The sequence below is a fragment of the Rutilus rutilus genome, assembly GCF_951802725.1.
Source record: "Rutilus rutilus genome assembly, chromosome: 1".
NCBI classification, from domain to species: domain Eukaryota; kingdom Metazoa; phylum Chordata; class Actinopteri; order Cypriniformes; family Leuciscidae; genus Rutilus; species Rutilus rutilus.
The window spans coordinates 31,208,141-31,231,017 of record NC_140209.1 but is presented as its reverse complement, the minus strand read 5'-3'; the positions used below and the strand labels follow the sequence as shown (position 1 = coordinate 31,231,017).

The 22,877-nt window shown below is 39.1% G+C and overlaps 1 protein-coding gene across 1 annotated transcript in view; it reads left to right on the top strand.

Moving 5' to 3' along the window:
* Positions 1 to 3,736: 3,736 nt before the first annotated feature.
* Positions 3,737 to 22,877, top strand: part of LOC311306253 (uncharacterized protein) — a 105,815-nt gene continuing 86,674 nt past the window's right edge. Inside the window, exons 1-2 of the mRNA XM_084434574.1 lie at positions 3,737 to 4,213; positions 19,414 to 19,526. The gene's annotated coding sequence lies outside the window, so the exon portion shown is untranslated. The remainder of the gene's footprint in view (positions 4,214 to 19,413; positions 19,527 to 22,877) is intronic.

The following is a 22,877-nucleotide window of genomic DNA, read 5'->3' as shown; positions in this document are numbered from 1 at the left end:
TGTGTGTGTGTGTGTGTGTGTGTGTGTGTGTGTGTGTGTGTAATGTGTTAGGGTTAGGTTGTAAAGTTCCGGTGTTACAACTAACCCTGAGTCTTGCTGTTAACTAATCCAGAGTCATGTAGCCATGAACTAGCTTACCTTACAGCTACTGTAACAGGCAAAACATTAGCACTAACAACTTGCATGAAAAGTGTAGTGAAAGATTTGAATTTTGATAGATATTATGAACCTACACAGCAAAAACTCCAGTGTTAAATTAATTCTCCTGGGAGTTTATATGGCTCCAGACTCGGTGTTAAAATATGAGTGTTAAATTAACACTCAAGAGTGTTAAAGTTAATGAGCTCATTAAGTGATTCATTGAGTGATGATTGACCATTATTGAAGACATCTGATGCTAACAAGCAGAATCACTGAAGGAGAAAATCTATTTTTAGACACCATTATGGTGATCAGTGTTTGATTTAGTTGGGCTCTTGATCCTTAAATCATTAACTTTAGATTTTGTTTGGCTGTTGTATCTGAGTTGTAACTCTCAGATGAACAAAGAGAAAAGTTGATCAGGTGGTGTTGGCTGGGGCGCTGTAAAGGGGGGGTAAACGATGACGATTCTCGGGGCCCATGACTAAGAGGGGGCCCAGAGAAGCCTCCAATAAAATTGTGGTGCTAAAAAAAATATTTGATAGTAAAAATTATTAACTTTAAATTATTCTATTTGCTGTTTCCTGGTGTCAATTTTTTTTATTTGTTTAGGAAACACAAACGTCCGTGGGCCCTTCTCCCCCTCTCGATTATCATAAAATGGTTCAGTCCGCCCAAATTGTATCCAGGCAACACAAACAGCTTGACTTCACTTATAGCGCCGGTGTGATGAAGTATCATAGAACCGAACGGTTCGTTGGACTATTTTTCCTGCCGACCAAAATTTCATTATTTCAAATGTAGGCGCGTTGCGCGTGGCAAGCGCGCTCATAATGTAAGAGACGCCGGCGCGACCACAACATTGTCCAACATCAAATGTGCAAACGTAATGTAAGCCGAACGAAACTGGGGTTGAAGGACCGCTTATCAGTTTGGACCAGTGCAGCGCGAGCGATCTTGATCAAGCGACACTGTTACACAGCGGTAATAAGAGATCCAGTAAATAAATCATTTGAATTCGCCACAGAAGTAATAACATCGCTGTGAGATCTAGTGAGAAACATTCACATTTCTCCGTTTTTAACGGATCAAACGGCGCGTGGAAGCCAGGAAGAAACATTGTGGCATGAATGAACTATCCAGTGTCCACAGATCAGCAACATTCACCATGGATTTACTGTAGTAAAACTAACTAACACTAACCATGGAAGTTTGGCAGGAATAGTAGGCTATAATGCCTTCAAGTAACATTACGTCGGTTTTATTTTGACATTATGAATACAATTGCTGCCCTCAAATGTTAATCTGAACTAAAAATAGACCTTTGGTTATAACTACTACAATATTAGGTTACATTTCATTTTTTTCCAAGGAGCTGTTTTGTTTATGCTCCTAAGAAGAGTCTATTATAGCTCCATCATTGGTCAAAGTGTGTTAGTTTTAATAAATAAAATAATAATAATAATAAAAAAATTCTCTGGCATTTATTTCTTTTTGCTGTATCGAAAACGTACCAAACCGTGACACAAGTGTATCGTATTGAACCGAACCGTGAATTTTGTGAACCGTTACATCCCTACTATCTATATCTCTCTTATCTGTCTACCCCTCTGAAGCAATGGTTGAAGCAATTTGAATGCTGAGAAACTTTACTAAGACGATTTGAAAAGTTAGTTTATCTGTTTATTGTTATGAATGGTTGATATTTAGCAAAAACATCACTTTGCAGTGTGTTGTTGAATGAGTTTTTTTTTATAATAAATGTATTTTTAATTAAAACATTTGTTAGTAATAGTCATTATTGGGATTTGATCTGGTGTTTTACGACTGCATAATGGGTGCGATGTAGGTCTTAATTTTCATTAAAGTGATCTTAAAAAGGTCTTAAAAAAGTCTTAAATTTGGGGTGATCAAACCTGGGGAAACCCTGGAAAGAGGCAAAGGGTCGACAGTATGTTACCCAATATTTCACAAGAAAAGGTGGGTTTGTAAGTAGGCCTAAATTGTTAGTGGACCGCCCGTGACAATGATCGTAGCCTACGGCACTTTTCTGTGCGTACGCACGCTTTGTACACGAGGCCCCAGCTACGGTAGCATTTTTCGACAAGTTAGCACGTTTCGATAGAGCAGGGTGCAGCGGGTGCACGGCTTTGCCTCACATACATACAAATATAAATATATGTGAATACACTATATGACACATGTACAGCTATGCACAGTATATGCATTATACAGTACTGAAGTAGTGCAGTATTACAGAGGACAAATTACGGGTGTGGAAATTGTCTGATTGACTTAAATATATGAGAATGATAGTCAAAATACCATAAACCATGATTTTATGTAAATTAATATGAAAAAAGTCTCAGCTGTGTTGGGGGCCCTGTCAAGATTCTTTTCATGGGGCCCAAAATCCTTAGCAGCGCCCCTGGGTGTTGGTTATGTTTTGACATAATCATAATTTGACCTGAATCACTGAACTCATTTAAAGTCTACTCTCTGACTTAAATGTATATTGTTGATCACAGCATCACTGTGATTTTACAGCATAAGATCCAAAATGTTCTGAATAATCTAAAGGATTTCTTAAAAGTTGTTCTGATAAAACAAAATCTTTCTTTTAGGCACACACAGACATCAATAATCAGTGTATGAATCTCAACAATGGTGACAAACAGAATATTCAATTAGGGAAAGGAAATTACTAAGACAATTCAGATCATAATTTATTCATACCGCAATGCATGATGGGAGCCATGAATGAGTTTTGATTGGTGGCACCCAGAATGCACTGCAACATGCTTTATTATTGTCACCATTGTTGAGATTCACAGGCTGATTATTGATGTCAGTGTGTCTAAATTAAGTAATTGTCAAAGTCTTTTGATCAGAACAATTTTTAAGAAATATTTTGGATTATATTGAAAATGCTGAAAGTAATTTGCTGTAGAATCACAGGGTTGCTGTAATCAACAAGGTAGACATAACTGTCTAAATGAGATTTGGGATTCAGGTCAAATTATGATTATGTCAAAACATAACCAACACCACCTGATCAACTTTTCACTTTGTTCATCTGAGAGTTACAACTCAGATACAACAGCCAAACAAAATCTAAAGTTGATGATTTAAGGATCAAGAGCCCAACTAAAGCAAACACTGATCACCATAACGGTGTCTTAAAAATAGATTTTCTCCTTCAGTGATTCTGCTTGTTAACGTCAGGTGTCTTCAATAATGATCAATCATCACTCAATTAATCACTTAATTAGCGAATCAACTTTAACACTCTTGAGTGTTAATTTAACACTCATATTTTAACACTTTAATACTCTTGAGTCTGGAGCCATATAAACTCCCAGGAGAGTTAATTTAACACTGGAGTTTTTGCTGTGAACATACACACTTCCAGATACATATGCACGCACACACTTACATAGAAGCCCAAAGCACAGAGGAAGGAAAGGACACAAGAATGCTCATATATGGGGAACAATGTTGACATCAGAAGAAGGTTGATGTCACATGCATTAGTTCCTCTGGAAAAACAAAAGAAACCGCATAGGAACAATGTAACCCAGTTCCGTATAAATATGACTGCATTTTGACTGTTGAGTGGCTGCATTTTTGATTTTGACGTCGATTGCATCTCTAGAAGAGAAATCAAATCTCTTCTAGCTTAATCCTAGCTGAATTTCTTTTGGTTTGAACTGCTGTATTATTGTAACTTGATAAACCTCGGATGAAAACAAGTTCATATTTACTCCAATTGCTTGAACTGCTTAGAGGTAATTAGCCTTTGTAATATTCACTCATACAGGACTGCCCTTTTGAGAATGAATAAGCTGAAGTTTTATGCCCTGTAACATTTTCTTTTGATTTGCTACAAGTTTTAATCTTTGTGTAACCAGTGTTTTTATCTTTTGTATAAATAATTTTTATTTCTAAAGACAATCACTGTTAAGTCTTACTTCAGCTATTCCAAACAGTTCTAATAGCAAAAGACAGAGCAATTTATTAATCCTGTTATAACCAAAGAAAACAAGGATTCCAAGAGCGATTCTGCTGGAAGGTAAGAATGAATTTCATTCATGTCTAGTAAATAATGAATATTATTGTTTCCTGGGAGTGTAGGGACTACACCTAGATTTACTGGAATAATTATAACAAGCAAGTGAGGGAATAATACCTATTCTGATTTCTGACCTGACAGCAAAAGACCACCTAGACACATTGATACTAGGGGTTAATCAGGAAAGTGAGAGTAATACCAGATCTCACCACAAAAGACAAAGACACACAATAAACATTTACATTTGATGAGTTTTATGAACTACAAAGCAGAAATTCCCATAACAAAAATAAACAAAGTAAAAAAAAGTTACTTTCTTACCTCAAAATAGTTTTTTCCACTCTAACATCAGCTGTGTTTGTCCAGCCTGGTCTCATTGTTAATACGTACACTCTTAGAAAGAATGTGTCAAAAATGACACAACCTGTGTTAAATTTTAACACATCTGTGGGTGAGCTCCAGGACTACTAGATTTGTTAATTTCAACTCATTCACTGTGTTAATGAGTTTAACACACAAAATGTGTCAGAAAGGTTAACATAAAGATGTGTAAAATATGTGTAAAAGATGTGTAAACATGTGTAACATTACCACATTATGTGCTATCCTTGGCTACACACACTGTGTTAAGAAAGGTATCTAAAATCCTAAACAAAATACGCATTTGACAAAATAAAGTCTGTGGTTGATTATCTTATTTATTATAATGACTGGCATATCAACAATTAAATTCAATCCAGAATAGAACAATACAATTTAAAGCAGTCAAAAAGGAAATGTCCAACATAGGATAAAACAGTTATTTTCTCAATCTCATTAGGTAACATGACACACTTCCCCACCTTCAAAATAATTTCACTTATTTCCAAAACATTTTTGGCTTGATGTACATTGGTGGCCAAGTTTAGAAAATATTAAGCATTTTAATGTTTTTGAAAGAAATCTCTTATGCTCACCAAATATTTTATTTGATACAAAAGTACAGTAAAAACAGTAAATATTGTGAAATATTATTACAATGTAAAACAGCTGTTTTCTATTTGAATATATTTAAAAAATATTTTATTCCTGTGATCAAAGCTGAATTTTCAGCATCATTACTCCAAGTTTTCAGTGTCACATGATCCTTCAGAAATCACTCTTATACGATGATTTGATGCTCAAGAAACAGTTCTCATTATTATTATCAATGTCTGGACCACCCAAGAGGACGTTTGACTGACATGTAACGCAACCAATCACAGTTCGTTTTGTTCTGCGTCATGTTTAGGGGCGTGATAATATATGATGTTGATGTCCCTACAATAACAGACTGGCTGCATCTATAAATTATTCATTCAAGAACGTTAAACAATGGAGCCGCGAACTTCAAATACTTTTGAAAATCCAGTGTTTAGTTGATCCTGGTAAGCGCTCATTGTCACAGTTGTAAGCACAATAGCATTCTTCTTCCACGAGGGGTTTTGGTGTCACGGCATTTGTTTCCAGGCGAACCGATAAAGAACACGACACTCACATCTCCCGAACATCCTGTAGAATTCAACCAATCAGATCACGACTTTGAAAATCCTGAAGTGTTTCCAGAAAAGTGTGACATATGCCTCAGTCCCCTGTTTCCTGGATGCAAACGTGTCCTCCAACACAAATGTGCTCTAGGGATGTACCGAATATTCGGCCACCGAAAATTTTCAGGCCGAAAGACTTTTATCACCGAAACAATACGGCCGAAATGTTGTGATGACGCAAACAGCAGACACCGCGACCTGCACGTGCTTGTCTGAAGCAACATTACATATCTGCGGTGTGGACGTATTTAAATATACCTAAGAGTGACCCACGGACAGCGATTTTCAAAACACAGACATCCCAAGTCTTCCGGAAGTTCCGGGAGTCTCCCGCGTATTGATACCGGCTCCCTAATGCCCGCAAATTAGTTTAAATCTCCCGGAATCGCGAGCGAGCATGAGCGCGCATACGTAGCGCGCGCGGCAGAGAGAGGGAGTGAGAGACCTTTGCGTGTGTGTGCAGAGCAGCCGTCATTTCTCAGAGGTTTACCTGAGCTGTTTATGGTTTTTGCAACTCACGTCCATGAGCATATAACTGCAGATATTATTTTGGGCTATGGCAGTATTGACCTAAATGCACTTTGTTTTTATGAGAGAACATTTCATTTTTAAACCTTTCTCCAGGCCAGTAGGCTTTTACATTATTATTTAATGTACACATGAGTGGGGTCAAGTTAAACATTTAATTTTATACTTTGCAAATGCTAAATAAATATTTGCATAAAATTTTAATGGATTTATTCTTTGAAACTTTAATATTAATTTATGCAATTGCAATGCCTTGATTTTAGTAAACTTAGTACACAGTCATAGCCATAAATGCAATGGTACTAACAATAATTGGCATAATTTCTTTCGGTGTTTCGGTTTTCGGCCTTGGTTTCCTCTTTTTCGGTTTTCGGTTTCGGCCAAGAATTTTCATTTCGGTGCATCCCTAATGTGCTCAGTTCTTCTTCAGAGAAGATCGCAGTTCCAACACTATATACAAATATAATAGGGAGAGAGAGAGAGAGAGAGAGAGAGAGAGAGAGAGAGAGAGAGAGAGAGAGAGAGAGAGAGAGAGAGAGAGAGACTAGAATTAGAATCTGGGCAGAATTAGGCCAGTACCCTCTCCTAATACATGTGGAGAAACGAGCCATCAAATTTTGGAAACATCTAAAAATGAGTGACCCCAACTCTTATCATTATAAAGCCCTTCAGAACCATGAGATGAACCCTGAGAAGAGCCCGCTCATTCAGCTGGTCCTGAGGCTCCACACACAGACTAACACCACTAACACTAACCAGCCTCAGGACACTGACACCCTCATCCACACAATCCGGCACAACCACATTATAAAAGCTCAGCGAGAGCATTACCTGACCTACTGGACTCAAACAACACAAAAACAGAGTAAACTAGAATGTTATTTGGCCCTAAACAGAGACTATACAACCGCAGAATACCTGAGTGCAGTGAAGGACTGTACACTCAGAAGAAGAATGACGAGGTACAGACTGAGCAACCACAGCCTGACTGTGGAGACGGGCAGATACAGGCAGAGCTGGCTGCCCCGAGAGAGACACGTCTGCCCGTACTGTGACCAGGGAGAGGTGGAGACAGAGCAACACTTTCTCACCAGCTGTCCCAACTATGAGGACATTAGAGGGACTTTTTACACAAAATTTGAAATACTTTGCCCTAACTTCCTAAAATTGAACAACAAAACACAATTCCAACACCTATTAGGTGAAAAAAGAGATTGTATCCTACTAGCGGCAAGATACATCGATGCCTGCCACAAAAAGAGAGAGTTGACGACCAATCAGTGATGCGCTCACACACACACACACACACACACACACACACACACACACACACATACACGCTTGTACACAAAACAAACACACAAACACTTACTGAATTCTAAGTTGTTCACAGAATTTTGAAATGTTCATAAACTGTTTTACTATTTTTATTTATTATTTTTATTTAATTGAATTATTATTATTGAATTATTATTATTTTTATTTTTTTGTACTAAATGTTCAAAATCATTTTATATGTTGTTTTCATGCTTTGGCAATACAAATGTATTTTTGTCATGCCAATAAAGCTTTATTGAATTGAATTGAATTGAGAGAGAGAGAGGAGAAAATTACACAAGCATCAAATTGTTTTTAATCTCCATCATACTATAATTCAGAATATATATATTTGTAAGTAACACCCTTTTGTCAGCACATTCAAACATTTCAGTTGAACTGTAAACTAAATTATGCCAGATTAAATTTTAATACTTACATTTCCTTAATTCTCTCCAAAAATGCTGAGATTCGTAGGCTTAACTGCAATCAGGGATTTAGGCTAGCCAATTTCAACTTGTTTGCAGTGAAGGGACAGCTGTTTGAGACAAATACAAAGTAAGATACATGATGCAAGAAATCCCCATGTGATGATCTTTTTCTTTCCCTCAGTAGTTAACCTACCTGTGCGCTGATAGGCTATGCTTATTAGGCACCTTCCTGGTCAGGTCGGACTCCTTGGCCTAATAATAGATCAAAAGAATGCAAAAATAAAAACTTAAGTTGTTTAGAATGCTTGATTTGATGTGAGTTAATGATTTAGTGAGTTTTACTGCAATGCTTACCTGAATAAATTAAATCTGGTGAGACTGAACACGGTGGTCGGTGGAAAATGGTCCATCTTCTGATTGGTTCATTTGCTGTGTAATAAATATTAGACATAATGCAAAGGTCACTTATTTTATATAAAGTTAGCACATGTAACATTATTGTATGCTAACAGTTACCTAGCCTGCACATCACTGGCTCAAGACAAGAGCACTTATGACATATTGCTAATCATTTCAGCAAACTTTCAAATCCACTAACGTTACTACGATTACATTTTATACGTGACGTTAATCAAATTAATAAAGAGTAGACGATTTTTAAAACACCCTTACAGATAACATTTTGTGTATTGTAAATCGAGTAGCACTGTAAGTTACAATCTAGGTGCGGTCACGTTTAGCTACCATTGCTTGGCGAAATTTTGCGTGTAAAATCCATTAATAAAGGTCTCTTGTCTTCATTATCTGGAATTTCGTGTGAAAGTGGAAAAAAATTATGCCGATTTTGAATCGGGGTTTCCACGCAAATTCGCAGCATTGATCAACATAAAGCTGCTTGGTTTAGTTAGCCGTGCTTCAGCTAACTTTAACGTTACACTATTGACAATAGTCGAGTTTTTTGCCCGCAAAATCTCGTCGTAACCTAGCTTTTAAGCCAGTATTAAAATAACAGTAGCAGGAAATATTGTTTTTGTAAATGAACATGAGTAAAAAAAAATAATTCAAGTACAGCGAGCTTACCTCAAGAACCTTGAGCATCACCAGCGTGATTCGGCGCGAATCATCTCCTCCCTGGTAAAGAGGTTGTTTTCACGAACAGTTTTGACTCGAGGGGTAGTCGATAACGAAGTGATAAGGTACATGTTTTATTTTCAACAATATAGTAAAAACAAAATAGTTGCTGTCGTTAACAGACTTTTATCTACTAACGTTACTGAACTGCAACTGACTGGAACTGGATTATGTTCACTCAAAAATCACCTTATTGGTTGGTTCAGTTCGACTAGCTAATTTAAATAACGGTCGCGTTATAAAAATTAACACATTAAAGTGTGTAAGCACATCAGTCTACTCATATTGTGTTAAATGCTTTGAGTAAATACCCAAGTTGTGTAAACTTTAAACTACACATGGATATGTGTAAAATAGATTATTTTTTTATACACAGTTTTAGTTAATATTGACACAAAATGTGTAAATTAGAGTGTTACACATAATTTGTGTAATTTTTCTACACATTCCTTCTAAGAGTGTAGTATTAATACGTAATTTTCAAAGATACAGTGCCCTCCACAATTATTGGCACCCCTGGTAAATATGATCAAAACTGGCTGTAAAAAATAAATCTGCATCGTTTATCCTTTTGATCTTTCATTCAAAAAATTTGCAAAATTCTAACCTTTTATTGAAGTAAAAGAATTGAAAGTGGGGGGAAATCACATTATGAAATAAATGTTTTTCTCCAAAACACGTTGGCCACAATTATTGGCACCCCTAGAATTTTTTACGAGTAAAATATCTCTGAAGTATATTCCCATTAATATTTACCTTTTTTAGCACACCAGGGTGACTAGGAACATGAAACTGTCCAGCTATGACTTCGTGTTTCACAGGAGTTTAAATATGAGGAAACACAAAGGCCAAATCCCCTTAATCATCCATCACAATGAGTAAAACCAAAGAATATAGTTCTGATGCGTAGCAAAAGATTGTTGACCATCACAAAATAGAAAGTGGCTGTAAGAAAATAGCTAAAGAACTGAAAATACCCATTTTGACCATCAGGGCAATAATTAAGAAGTTCCAATCAACTAAAGATGTTACGAATCTGCCAGGAAGAGGACGTGTGTCTATATTGTCTTAATGCACGACAAGGAGGAAAGTTTGAGTGGCCAAAGACTCTTCAAGGATCACAGATGGAGAATTGCTGAGATTAGTTGAGTCTTGGGGTCAGAAAGCCTAAAAACAAAACAAAACAAAAAACCCTACATCCCCACATGTTGTTTGGGAGGGTTTCAAGAAAAAACCTCCTCGCTCCTCCAGAAACAAACTCCAGCTAATTTAATTGTCAGACATGACTGGATCTTCAAAAGGGACCGGATTCTGTGGTCAGATGAAACAAAAAAAAGGGCTTTTTGGCAGCAAACACACTAGATGGGTTTGGTACACACAAGGATAAAAAGTACCCCATGTGTACAATTTAATATACCGTTGGATCTTTAATGTTGTGGGCATATTTTTCTGTTGGAGGTCCTGGACTTCTTGTTCAGATACATGGCATCGTGGATTCTATCAAATATCAACAGATAAAAAATCAAAACCTGATGCCTTCTGCTAGAAATCTTATAATGGGCCGTGGTTGGATCTTCCATCAGGACAACGATCCAAAACAAACATCAAAATCAACACAAAAATGTGTTACGGAGCACAAAATGAAGCTTCTGCCATGACCGTCCCAGTCCCCTGACCTGATGAGTGGGCTGAACTGAAGAGAAGAAGCACAAACATGGATCTGGGAATCTGAAGGATCCGGAGAGATTCTGTATGGAGGAATGGTCTCTGATCTCTTGTCAGGTGTTCTCCAAACTCATCAGGCATTATAGGAGAAGACTCAGAGCTGGTATCTTGTCAAAAGGAGATTGCAAAAAGTATTTAATAAAAGGGTGCCAATAATTGTGGCCAACGTGTTTTGGAGAAAAACATTTATTTCATAATGTGATTTCCCCCCCACAGTCAATTCTTTTACTTCAATGAAAGGTTAGAATTTTGCTCATTTTTTGAATGAAAAATCAAAAGGATAAACGATGCAGATTTATTTTTTACAGCCAGTTTTGATCATATTTACCAGGGGTGCCAATAATTGTGGAGGGCACTGTAGAAAACGTACGTTTTGTACGTTTGGATAGATGCTGAAACGTATGATATGGACGTATCTGCAACAATTAAACGTAACATTATTACGTTTTTTACAGCTACAAAACGTAAAATATTTACGAATCTTTCATATCATTAAGATATCTGTATAATTTACCTTTTACCGTTTTATAGATAAATGGAAGATCCCTTAACCCCACTCCCAAACCTAAACATAACGTTACCCATTTTATACAGAATATACAAAGGACAAAACATACAGAGATGTGTAGGGAAATGGCAATTTTATTATAGCATTAAAAGATTTTTTTAGCAGCTAATCCTACTCCTACCCCTAAACCTACCCATAACAATTTCTTAAAACTACATAGGCTACAATTATGAAGAAAAATTACAACATACGTGTAAGTTAATCACAATAATTTATTTATTGCGAAAATGTCAAAACCGGTACCAAAAGTCGTTCACATGACGAGGTGTTGCAGTCACAGTCCTCTCTTTCAGTATAATAGTTTTGAATGAGGTACAGAGCAGAATTTAAGTTATTAATCCATGAAAATGTTAATCCGGCTTCGCTCTGTGTGAAGGCGCGCGCGCTTCTCTATTTCAAATGTAGTTTACCGACTGAAATACAGCATGTCGCAATCTGTGACGTGAGCCAATGAGCGTTTGATATCACTGCCGTAAAACATGTCGTAACGCTTCTTGAGGGCGCAATTTTTGAATTTGAATCCATCACGAGCGCGGAATTTGACAGTTACGGACTGAGCTGCTGTGATAGCCTGTGAAATGGAGATGAAGATTACTCACTGGATAAAGGGCTGAATTTGGATCTCTTTCTTGCAAACGTATGGATTCTAAAGATTTGGATTATAATATCAAGCTAATAAAATTGATGTCTTTTGTGAATTTATGTTGGGTTTTGGTGTATTATTGTTCTATTGGAGAAAACGCATTTTGTATGTCACTGTAACGTTAAATAAACTAAATATTACAAAATGGTTAATCGGTTAAATAAGGTATTTTTAAGGTTTTAAAGTGTATTGTGTAACTGCATGTAGGCTTATCTTGAGTTTGCAGCAGAAGGCACGAACAGAGCGAATGGTTATTGACCTATTTCTTGAGTAAACTGCATTTAATAATAATAAATGCGACTGAAAACGTAATTGATAAGACATTTGAATGCAATAGAGTCAAAACATTAATGCCACAATTTTAATATGCATAAATAAGAATACGTACAAATATACGTCGGTAGAGTTGTTCATACGTAAATAATTTACGTTTTTGTGCTGTTAATACGTAAATATTATACGTTTTAGTGCTGTAAATACGTCAATATTATACGTTTCTGTGTGTATAAAACGTAAGTAAATGTACGTATGGTAGAATTACACTTTACGTAAAAATACAAACGTATTCTCATGAGATCACGTTGCAACGTCCCAGGGCTCTACTTTATCATAAGTGGAATAAGGACTAACTGAGCATGTGCGAAATCAATTAGGTGATTTGTAACTAGTTCCAGATTGGACAGATTGGAATTGTTACAACTGACCCTTGTTACAACCATCCCCGGTCTCCCAGTCGAAACTCGGAAGTTGCTGTCGAGGTAACTCAGGTAATTTACATCCAGTCCAGATTATATTGCTTCATTTGTTAAATTGAGACCATATTTCTGTTTTATTTCATAACAGAGGTTCTATTTTATATCAGAGGTATATTAAAGGCAGTCTGATTAAAGAACACTAACAAACTTACAAACTATTTGCCTATAATGAAGATGATGCAATAGCGATTATAATAGTGATTGACTGGGTGGGAGGGGGACGTGATCGGCTCAGAATGCATTGTCAATTTGCACATTGAATTTTGCGACATTCATTACGGGATATTTAATGAAAATGCATTTGTAAGTGTCTTAACTGTGAGTATTAATGCAATTAAGAAAAATAACATTTAAATTATCATTTTGCTAATTTTTTTGCTTGAGCATGTTATACATATCTAATAATTTCTGCAATTTTAAATTCTGCTTTAAATTGGTGTTAGATCAGTTGGGGGGTGGGGGGAACAGCATTTGTCCCCTGCCACTTCAATACCACCCACATAGCAACATTGTGTCGGCCCAGATCCGGCCCACATCTGGCACACGTGGAAAGATGATCTGGCCCACATGCAGCATGGATCTACGGCACTTGAGTGGCCCACTCCTGTTTGCCAGATCTGGGCCACAAGCAGGCCATAGCAATGCCACATGTCAGCCAGAGCAAAGAAATAAACCAGAACTGGACCTTATCTGAGCCACAAGAGCCCAACTAATGGAAGCACTCATCACTGTTATGGTGACTTCAAATGAAACACATTAGAGTTAAACTCTGTTAATTCTCAATAAAAACTTCCGTAGACGTCTGACAGAAATAAAGTCAGTCTGGTTAGTAATAAGTGAAGCTGGTAATGCTGTTTGTGGAGTTGTTTAATCCTCCTCTGCTGAGATCTTCACAGCTTTAATGTCTTCTTTTCTCTTCAGTTGATTTCATCTGAGGCTGTGGCTGAAGTCAGTTGTAGTTCTTGTGTTTCTGCTCGACTCTTTTTCTGTTCTCTTCTTTCCTTCAGTGATTCTGCTTGTTAACAGGCTTATTAAGGCTGAGATGACTTCATATTTAATATACACAGACTTTGTGGCTCAGATAAGGTCCAGTTCTGGTTTATTTCTTTGCTCTTGGTTGACATGTGGCATTGCTATGGCCTGCTTGTGGCCCAGATCTGGCAAACAGGAGTGGGCCACTCAAGTGCCGTAGATCCACGCTGCATGTGGGCCAGATCATCTTTCCACGTGTGCCAGATGTGGGCCGGATCTGGGCCGACACAATGTTGCTATGTGGGGCTCGTCTCTTTTTCTGTTCTCCTCTTTCCTTCAGTGATTCTGCTTGTTAACAGACTTATTAAGGCTGAAATGACTCTATATTTAATATACACAGACTTTGTGTCTCAGATAAGGTCCAGTTCTGGTTTATTTCTTTGCTCTTGGCTGACATGTGGCATTGCTATGGCCTGCTTGTGGCCCAGATCTGGCAAACAGGAGCGGTCCAGTCAAGTGCCGTCATTCCACGCTGCATGTGGGCCAGATCCGCATTCCACAAGTGCCAGATGTGGGCCGGATCCGGGCCGAAACAATGTTGCTATGTGGGATTATGCCTACTTTATTTTGAATCCTGTATAGTTGTCTTCCTTTACTTTCATGATCCCATTGATGTTGCCATATTTCCATTATCTTTTTCCACACTAGACTCTTCCCTTCTGATTTTGACAATTTAACTTCAATGTCAACATGCTCTTTTTTTGTTGCCTTTTTTGCCAATCTATCAACTTTCTCATTTCCCTGTATGCCCACATGTGCTGGTATCCACATATATGTCATATTTTTCCCTTGTCTACATACCCTTGAATTTAAAAACAAGACTTCATATAATATTTCTTGATGACTACTAGCTTTTCCAGTTTTCATACTCATAAGAGTCACTGAGTCACTGCATACTAGAATGTTAATACCCCTGCATTGTTCAATCCATTCTAATGCAATAAGTATAGCACATAATTCAACTGCATAAACATTTATGCTGTCAGATGTTCTTTTGCTAATTCCTATCTCATATTTAGGGATGTATACCGCAGACCCTGTCGCATCTGCACAGCAAAAACTCCAGTGTTAAATTAACACTCCTGGGAGTGTATATGAGTCCACAGTCCACACTCAAAAGTGTAAAGTGTTAAAATATGAGTGTTAAATTAACACTCAAGAGTGTTAAAGTTAATGACATAATTAAGTGATTAGTTTAGTGATGCTTGAGCATTATTGAAGACACCTGATGTTAACAAGCAGAATCACTGAAGGAGGAAATCACTAATTGTAAGTTACCATTAAGGTGATGGGTGTTTGCTTTAGTTGGGCTCTTGACCCTTATATGTTTACTTTAAATTTTGCTTGTCTGCTGTTATTGATTTATAACAGTCAGATGAACAAAGAGACAATGTGATCTGATGGTGTTGATTATGTTTTGACAATCATGTTGTGTTCCGTAAAACAAAATTTATTGAGATGGCTTACCTTGTTAATTACAGCAGCTCTGTGATTCTACAGCACATGAGTTTCAGTATTTTTCATATAATCCAAAAATATTTCATAATCATTGTTCTGATCAAAAGACTTTCAAATGAATTTATTTAGAAACACAGACATCAATAATCAGCCTGTGAATCTCAACAATGGTGACAATAATAAAGCTTGTTGCAGTGGCTGCCACCAATCACAACTCATTAATGGATCCCATCATGCATTGCGGTATGAATAAATTATGATCTGAATTGTCTATGTAATTTACTTTTCCTAATTGAATATTCTGCTCCTCACCATTGTTGAGATGCATAGACTGAATCTTGACATCTGTGTGTGCCTAAAAGAAAGATTTTTTTTTTAAAAACAACTTTTAAGAAATCCTTTGTATTATATCTAAAATTCTGAATATTTATGCAGATTCACAGTTATGCTGTGATCAACAACATAAATCTAAGTCAGAAATAAGGATCTTAATGAGTTCAGTGATCATTTTCAAATGATGATTGTCATAATATAACCAACACCATCAGATCACTTTTTTTCTTTGTTCAACTGGCAGTTATAAGATACAACAGCCAATCAAAATTTAAAGAGGATGTCTAAGGGACAAGAGCCCGACTAAAGCAAACACTGATCACCATAATGGTAACTTACAATTTGTGATTTTCTCCTTCAGTGATTCGGCTTGTTAACATCAGATGTCTTCAATAATGATCAATCATCACTAAACTAATCACTTAATTATCTCATTAACTTTAACACTCTTGAGTGTTAATTTAACACTCATATTTTAACACTTTACACTCTTGAGTGTGGACTCATATACACTCCCAGGAGTGTTAATTTAACACTGGAGTTTTTGCTGTGTGTTTGTAGGTCCTTTGACCCATCTGTATAAATCTCAGTATTGTCTTTATACTTGTTCTTATATTTATAATATTTAGGGCTGCACGATTAATCGCATGAGATTGTTATGCGCATCTCGTCAGTAAAGCCGGTTCCTTGATTAGTAGTAAATCGCCATCATCTGCTTTCAGATGGAGCGGCATTTACTACAAAGAGCCGTAGTTAACTGACAAGCTGAGCCATATCGCATTTAATATCGCGGACGTATCGCCAGCGATATTTACTGCGATATGGCTCAGCTTGTCAGTTAACTACGGCTCTTTGTACACAGCAAAAACTCCAGTGTTAAATTAACACTCCTGGGAGTGTATGAGTCAACACTCAAGAGTGTTTAAGTTAATGAGATAATTAAGTGATTAATTTAGTGATGATTGAACATTATTGAAGACACCTGATGTTAACAAGCAGAATCACTGAAGGAGAAAATCACAAATTGTAAGTTACCGTTATGACGATCAATGGTTGCTTTAGTTGGACTCTTGACCCTTATATTATTAACTTTCAATTTTGTTTGTCTGTTGTTTCTGAATTATAATCACCAGTTGAACAAAGAAAAAAGTGATCTGATGGTGTTGGTTATATTATGATAATCATCATTTGAACTTGATCACTGAACTCATTAAAATCCTTCTTTCTGACTTCGATTTATGTTGTTGGTTAGTGAATCTGCATAAATGCCCAGAATTTTTGATATAATATAAAGGATTTCTTTAAAAGAAATCACTCTTTTAGGCACACACAGAGGTCAAGATTCAGTCTATGCATCTCAACAATGGTGAGGAGCAGAATATTCAATTAGGAAAAGTAAATTACATAGACAATTCAGATAATAATTTATTCATACCGCAATGCATGATGGGAGCCATTAATGAGTTGTGATTGGTGGCAGCCACTGCAACATGCTTTATTATTGTCACCATTGTTGAGATTCACAGGCTGATGGATGTCTGTGTTTTAAATGAATTTATCTGAATGTCTTATGATCAGAACAATGTTTATTAAATATTTTGAATTGTAAGTAAAGTAGGCTACTGATAATCATAGGCTGAAGAATCATGAAACTGCTGCTAACAAGTTAAACCAAACTATCTCAATAAGTTTCCTTTTTCAGATCACAGGATGATTATGTCAAAACATTACCAACACTACAAACTAACATTTTACGTTGTTCATTTAACTGTTATAAATCAATAACAGCAGACAAACAACAGTAAACATTAAAGTAAACATATAATGGTCTAGAGCCCAACTAAAGCAAACACCCATCACCTTAATGGTAACTTACAATTTGTGATTTTCTTCTTCAGTGATTCTGCTTGTTAACATCAGGTGTCTTCAATAATGCCCAATCATCACTAAATTAATCACTTAATTATCTCCTCAGCCCTAAATGCCGCTTCATCTGAAAGCAGGTGATGGTGATTTACTACTAATCAAGGAACCGGCTTTACTGACAAAATGCGCATAACAATCTCATGCGATTAATCGTGCAGCCCTAATAATATTCATTGATTATATCTATATTTCTGTTACACCCTTTAATTGCTAAAAGCTCTAGATCAACCTTCGGAATTTCTAATGTCCAAATTGGCTTAACAGGCCATAACAGAGTATTAGCAAATCTTTTATTATACACTTCCATTTCTTTTGCAATTAAATCACCTGTCCAGCCAAAACTTTCTTTCTTCTCTCCTTTTCCCAACACTTCTGTAATACCTTTTTTGTTGGATGACTTTCCTCATGCCCTCGAAGGTTTATCCAATAGTTTGCGGTCAATTGTTTCCGTCGAAGCCACAATGGCATTTCACCTCCCTCCGCCTGAAGTGCACATACTGGGAAAGTTTTAATTGCCCCTAAGCATATTCTTAAGGCACACGCTTGCACAATGTCCAATTCAGCTAATGTTGTCTTTGCTGCTGACCCATACGCAACACTCCCATAGTCTAATTTAGATCTTATTAAAGCAATGTAGATATATTTTAAAGCTGAAACACTTGCACCCCACTCCAACCCTGCAAGACACCTCATCACATTTAGCACTTTCTTACATTTATTAACTGTATACCTTATATTTTCTCTCCATGTTAGTTTTGTGTCAAAGTATAATCCTAAGAAACGAAAACATTCTACTTTCTCTAATATACTTCCATACATTTTCAACTTAATTCCCTTATTCTTCTTTTTATTTGTAAAAACCATTACTTTTGATTTTTCCACTGAAAACTTAAATCCCCATTTTATTCCCCAATTTTCAACTTGATCAATTCCTTCCTGCATCTTCTTTAAAATATACTCTTCATTTCTACCTTTCTTCCATATAGCACCATCATCTGCGAATAAAGACCTCCCTATATCCCCTGGAAGATTTAAATAAATATCATTAATCATAATGGAGAATAAAGTTGGACTAACCACACTTCCCTGTGGTGTTCCATTTTCTACAACATATTGCTTTGATAAATCTACCCCAATTTTCACCTGTATATTCCTTCTATTGAAGAAATCCATAATCCAATTAAACATTTTCCCTCCAACTCTCATTACATGTAATTTGATTAAGAGACCCTCTTTCCACAGCATATCGTATGCTTTCTCCACATCAAAGAATACTGCTACTACAGTTTATTTATTCACTTGTGCTTTCCTTATTTCCTCCTCCAAAATTATCACAGGATCCATTGTATTTCTTCCTTTTCTAAAACCACTTTGACATCTAGCCATTTTATTTCTACTCTCTAAAAGGTATATTAGTCTTTCATTTATCATGCGTTCCATTATCTTACATACATGCGATGTAAATGCGATTGGTCTGTAACTACCAGGATTACTTGGATCCTTTCCAGGCTTCCTTATTGGAATAATTACTGCCTCCTTCCAGCTTTGTGGGAGTCTCCCTTCCTCCCACACCTTGTTGTATAAATTCAATAATTTCCCCAATCCCTCTATACTTAGATGTTTTAACATACTGTAACACACTTAATCTTTTCCTGGAGCCGTTTTCCCTGATCTATCCAGTGCTCTCTGCAACTCTCCCATGCTAAAAGGAGCATCTTATTCCTCATCCCCATTATCTTTCCTGCATATCACATCCTTATACTGTGCTTTTGTTCTTTCTATTGCTAGAGATGTACTGGTCATGGGGGCGAAACATCTATGAACGGCGGTGTCCAGCTGATGACCCTGCAGCTGTCCCAATGGCACCGGAGGAGGTGCGACAGGCTGGAAAGCTAGAGCAGGTAATGCCAACTCACCTGTACAACAAACTGAACACCCTGGGCAACCAGTGACTCCTGTGAAAGGGCAGGTGACAGCCAGGAAAGCCTGGTGGACAGCTGGGAAAGACCAGTTGACGGCGAGAAAGAACGCACTAGTCTAGTCTGGGCGGCTAGTCACCCTACCCACTAGCGACCTGGTAGCCCCAGGACGCGCCACCCTTGACTACGAAGCAACAAAAGAGAAAACAGCCCGAGGGCCCACCGAGAGGCGGGATGGAAGATGGGCCCACAAAGACGGACCAAAAGGCAATGACAGGATCGAATAACGACAACGAGAAAATCCTCCGGAAGTGTGCATGTGGATGGGAGAAGGTGACGTCAAGCAGGGGACTGCGTATACATCAAGGGTAGATGAAGTGATTGAGACAGGCAGACCAGCAACATCGCACTGCTCAGGAAGCAGGTCAGACGACAGGGTCCAGAAGCCAGGAGTGCAACCACAGTGCTGCAGGACCCACTGGTGCTGAGTCTCCTGATGTGGCAGAAAGAAACCCCATGATGGAGAAAGTACCCTGCGATCACAAGGACACCAGCCCGCCAGAGGCACACCTGATAAAGCCAGTAAAAAAGCAGCCAGGGAGGCGCGAAAAGATCAAGTGGCCAAAAGCGAATGACCGGGTGGCGTGGCAGAGACTGGATGCTGACGTGAGCCAACTGTTGGAGCTGGCGTTGAGAGGGAGTGTCGAGAGCAAACTGAACATCATGGGGGACATCATCTTCGAGGTATGTAGAGAGAGGTTTGGCGAGGTCAGTAAGAAAGAGCCCACAGCCCCAGCCAAAGGAAGAAGAGAGAGAGAGATTGAACAGCTCATTAAAGCAAGGCGCCAGCTCCGTCGGAACTGGAGGAAGGCTACATCTCAGGAGAAGGAAGGCCTGAAGGTCCTGTGGGACGAGGTCAGACAAAACCTCGCCAGGCTGAGGAGAGTGGAGAGGATTAGGAGGAGGAGGAAGAGAAGAGAGAAAGAGAGAACCAACTTTTTCAGAGATCCCTTCAAGTATGCCCGGCAGTTGTTGGACGAAAAGAGAAGCGGCAAGCTGAATGTCAGTAAGGAGGAGCTGGAGCAACACATCAAGAGCCAGTACAGTGACAGCAAACGAACATCTACAGGTTCTACAGGGTATGTACCACGGCCAGCCCCCCCAACTTTACCTTTCGACAGTTCTCCACCTAAGTTGCGAGAAGTGGAGGAGGTAATCAGGAAGGCAAGGTCAGCATCAGCCCCAGGGCCGAATGGGCTTCCCTACAAGCTCTACAAGAGCTGCCCGCAGGTAGTAAAGGCACTATGGAAGCTAATGAAAACAGCTTGGAGGAAGCAGCAAGTCCCAGCAGAGTGGCAGCAGGCCGTCGGTGTATTTATTCCCAAGGAGCAGAACTCCCAGACCATCAGCCAGTTCAGAAGCGTTGCCTTGTTGAACGTAGAAGGAAAGGTTTTCTTCTCCATTCTGGCAAAGAGAATGACCAACTTTCTCATGGCAAATGGGTACATCGATACAGGCTGCCAAAAGGCTGGAATTCCCGGCTTTCAAGGATGCATTGAGCACTCTTCGCTGATTTGGGAGCAGATCCAGCGCGCCAGGAGAGAGAAGAGTGATGTGCATATGGTTTGGTTGGACCTGGCCAACGCATATGGCTCAGTTCCACACAGGCTGATTGATTTCGCCTTGGAGTTCTTCCATTTCCCAGGATGTGTAAAGAACACCATCGCCAGATACTTCAGCAACCTGCACATGTGTTTCACACTAGAGGGCTACACGACAGGATGGCAGCAGTTAGAATGTGGAATTGCGATGGGGTGCGCCATCTCCCCCATCCTGTTTGTGATGGCTTTTGAGGTAATCCTCATAGGGGCCAGGCAGGTAGTTGGAGGTATCAAATTACCATCGGGCGTGAGGCTACCACCCCTGAGGAGCTACATGGACAATGTGACAAGCATCCTTCAAACGGCTCCTTGTACAAACAGGCTCCTCAGGCGCTTTGATGAACTTCTCACATGGGCGAGGATGAAGGTCAAGGCGGAAAAATCAAGAAGCCTGTCGATAAGGAAAGGTGTAATGCAAGTCCAGGACAGCTTTGTCGCAGGAGGCAGGAGGGGAGCCCATTCCACGACTGGACGAAAAACCACTGCGAAGCCTGGGGAGGCTGTACACGGCAGACTTGTCAGACAGGCAGATGGGAAAGACAGCCAAACAGCAACTCGCAGAAGGTCTGGCAAAGATTGAGCAGAGTCAACTACCCGGGAAGCACAAGGTGTGGTGCTATCAGCACATCCTGTACCAACGTATCCTGTGGCCCCTTAAGGTCTGTGAAATCGCATCATCACATGTCAGCAGAATGGATAGCCTAGCCAACAACTACATCCGTAAGTGGCTAGGCTTGCCCCGATGCTTTTCAGATGCAGGGCTCTTCGGTCGGAGCATGCTGGAGCTCCCTATCAAATCCATCAGCCTCGGATATAAGCAGGAGAAGGCTCGCCTTGTGCTGGAACTAAAGAACTCAGCAGACCCGCTCATAAGGAGTGTGAACGTCCCCATCCGCACAGGTCGCAAATGGAAGGCGCAAACAGAGGTGGAGCGCGCCATCGCCAGTCTGCAACACAGAGAAGTGATGGGGGCCGTCCAGACCAGTCGTGCTGGGCTGGGCTGGGGAGCAGCGCAGCAGTTCTGGTCCAAAGCCACCAAGAGACAGCAGAAGATCATGGTGGTGGACGAAATCACCAGACTGGAGAAGGAGCGTTTCCATCTGAAGGCAATATCCCAGGGCACGCAAAGAGCCTGGACGAAATGGGATGCTACCATAAACAGGCGTATTACCTGGGCGGATATCTGGAGGACGCCTCAATCCAGGCTCAGTTTCCTGTTGAGGGCGACCTACGACACCCTTCCATGCCCTAGGAATCTCACACTGTGGTATGGTGATGAGGTGGGCTGTCATCTGTGTAGTAGCGCCAAGGCAAGTCTCCAACACACTTTGTCAGGATGCAGAGTGGCACTGACCCAGGGACGCTTCAGGTGGCGCCATGATACAATCCTGACGAAAATGGCCGAGATCCTGGAGGGCTGTAGGGTGGCAGAAAACCAGTCACGGGCAACAAGAGAGCATGCCCTGACAGGATTTGTAAAGCCCGGCAGTATACATCTATTTCCTGAGAAGAAGAGCAGCATGCTGAGCAGATGCTGGCAGATCTTAGGAAACAGCTGGTCTTTCCAAAAGAGATCATGACTACCACTCTCCGACCAGACATAGTCATGTGGTCTACAGTGGCAAAGCGAGCCCTCCTCATTGAGTTAACCATCCCCTGGGAGGAGAATATG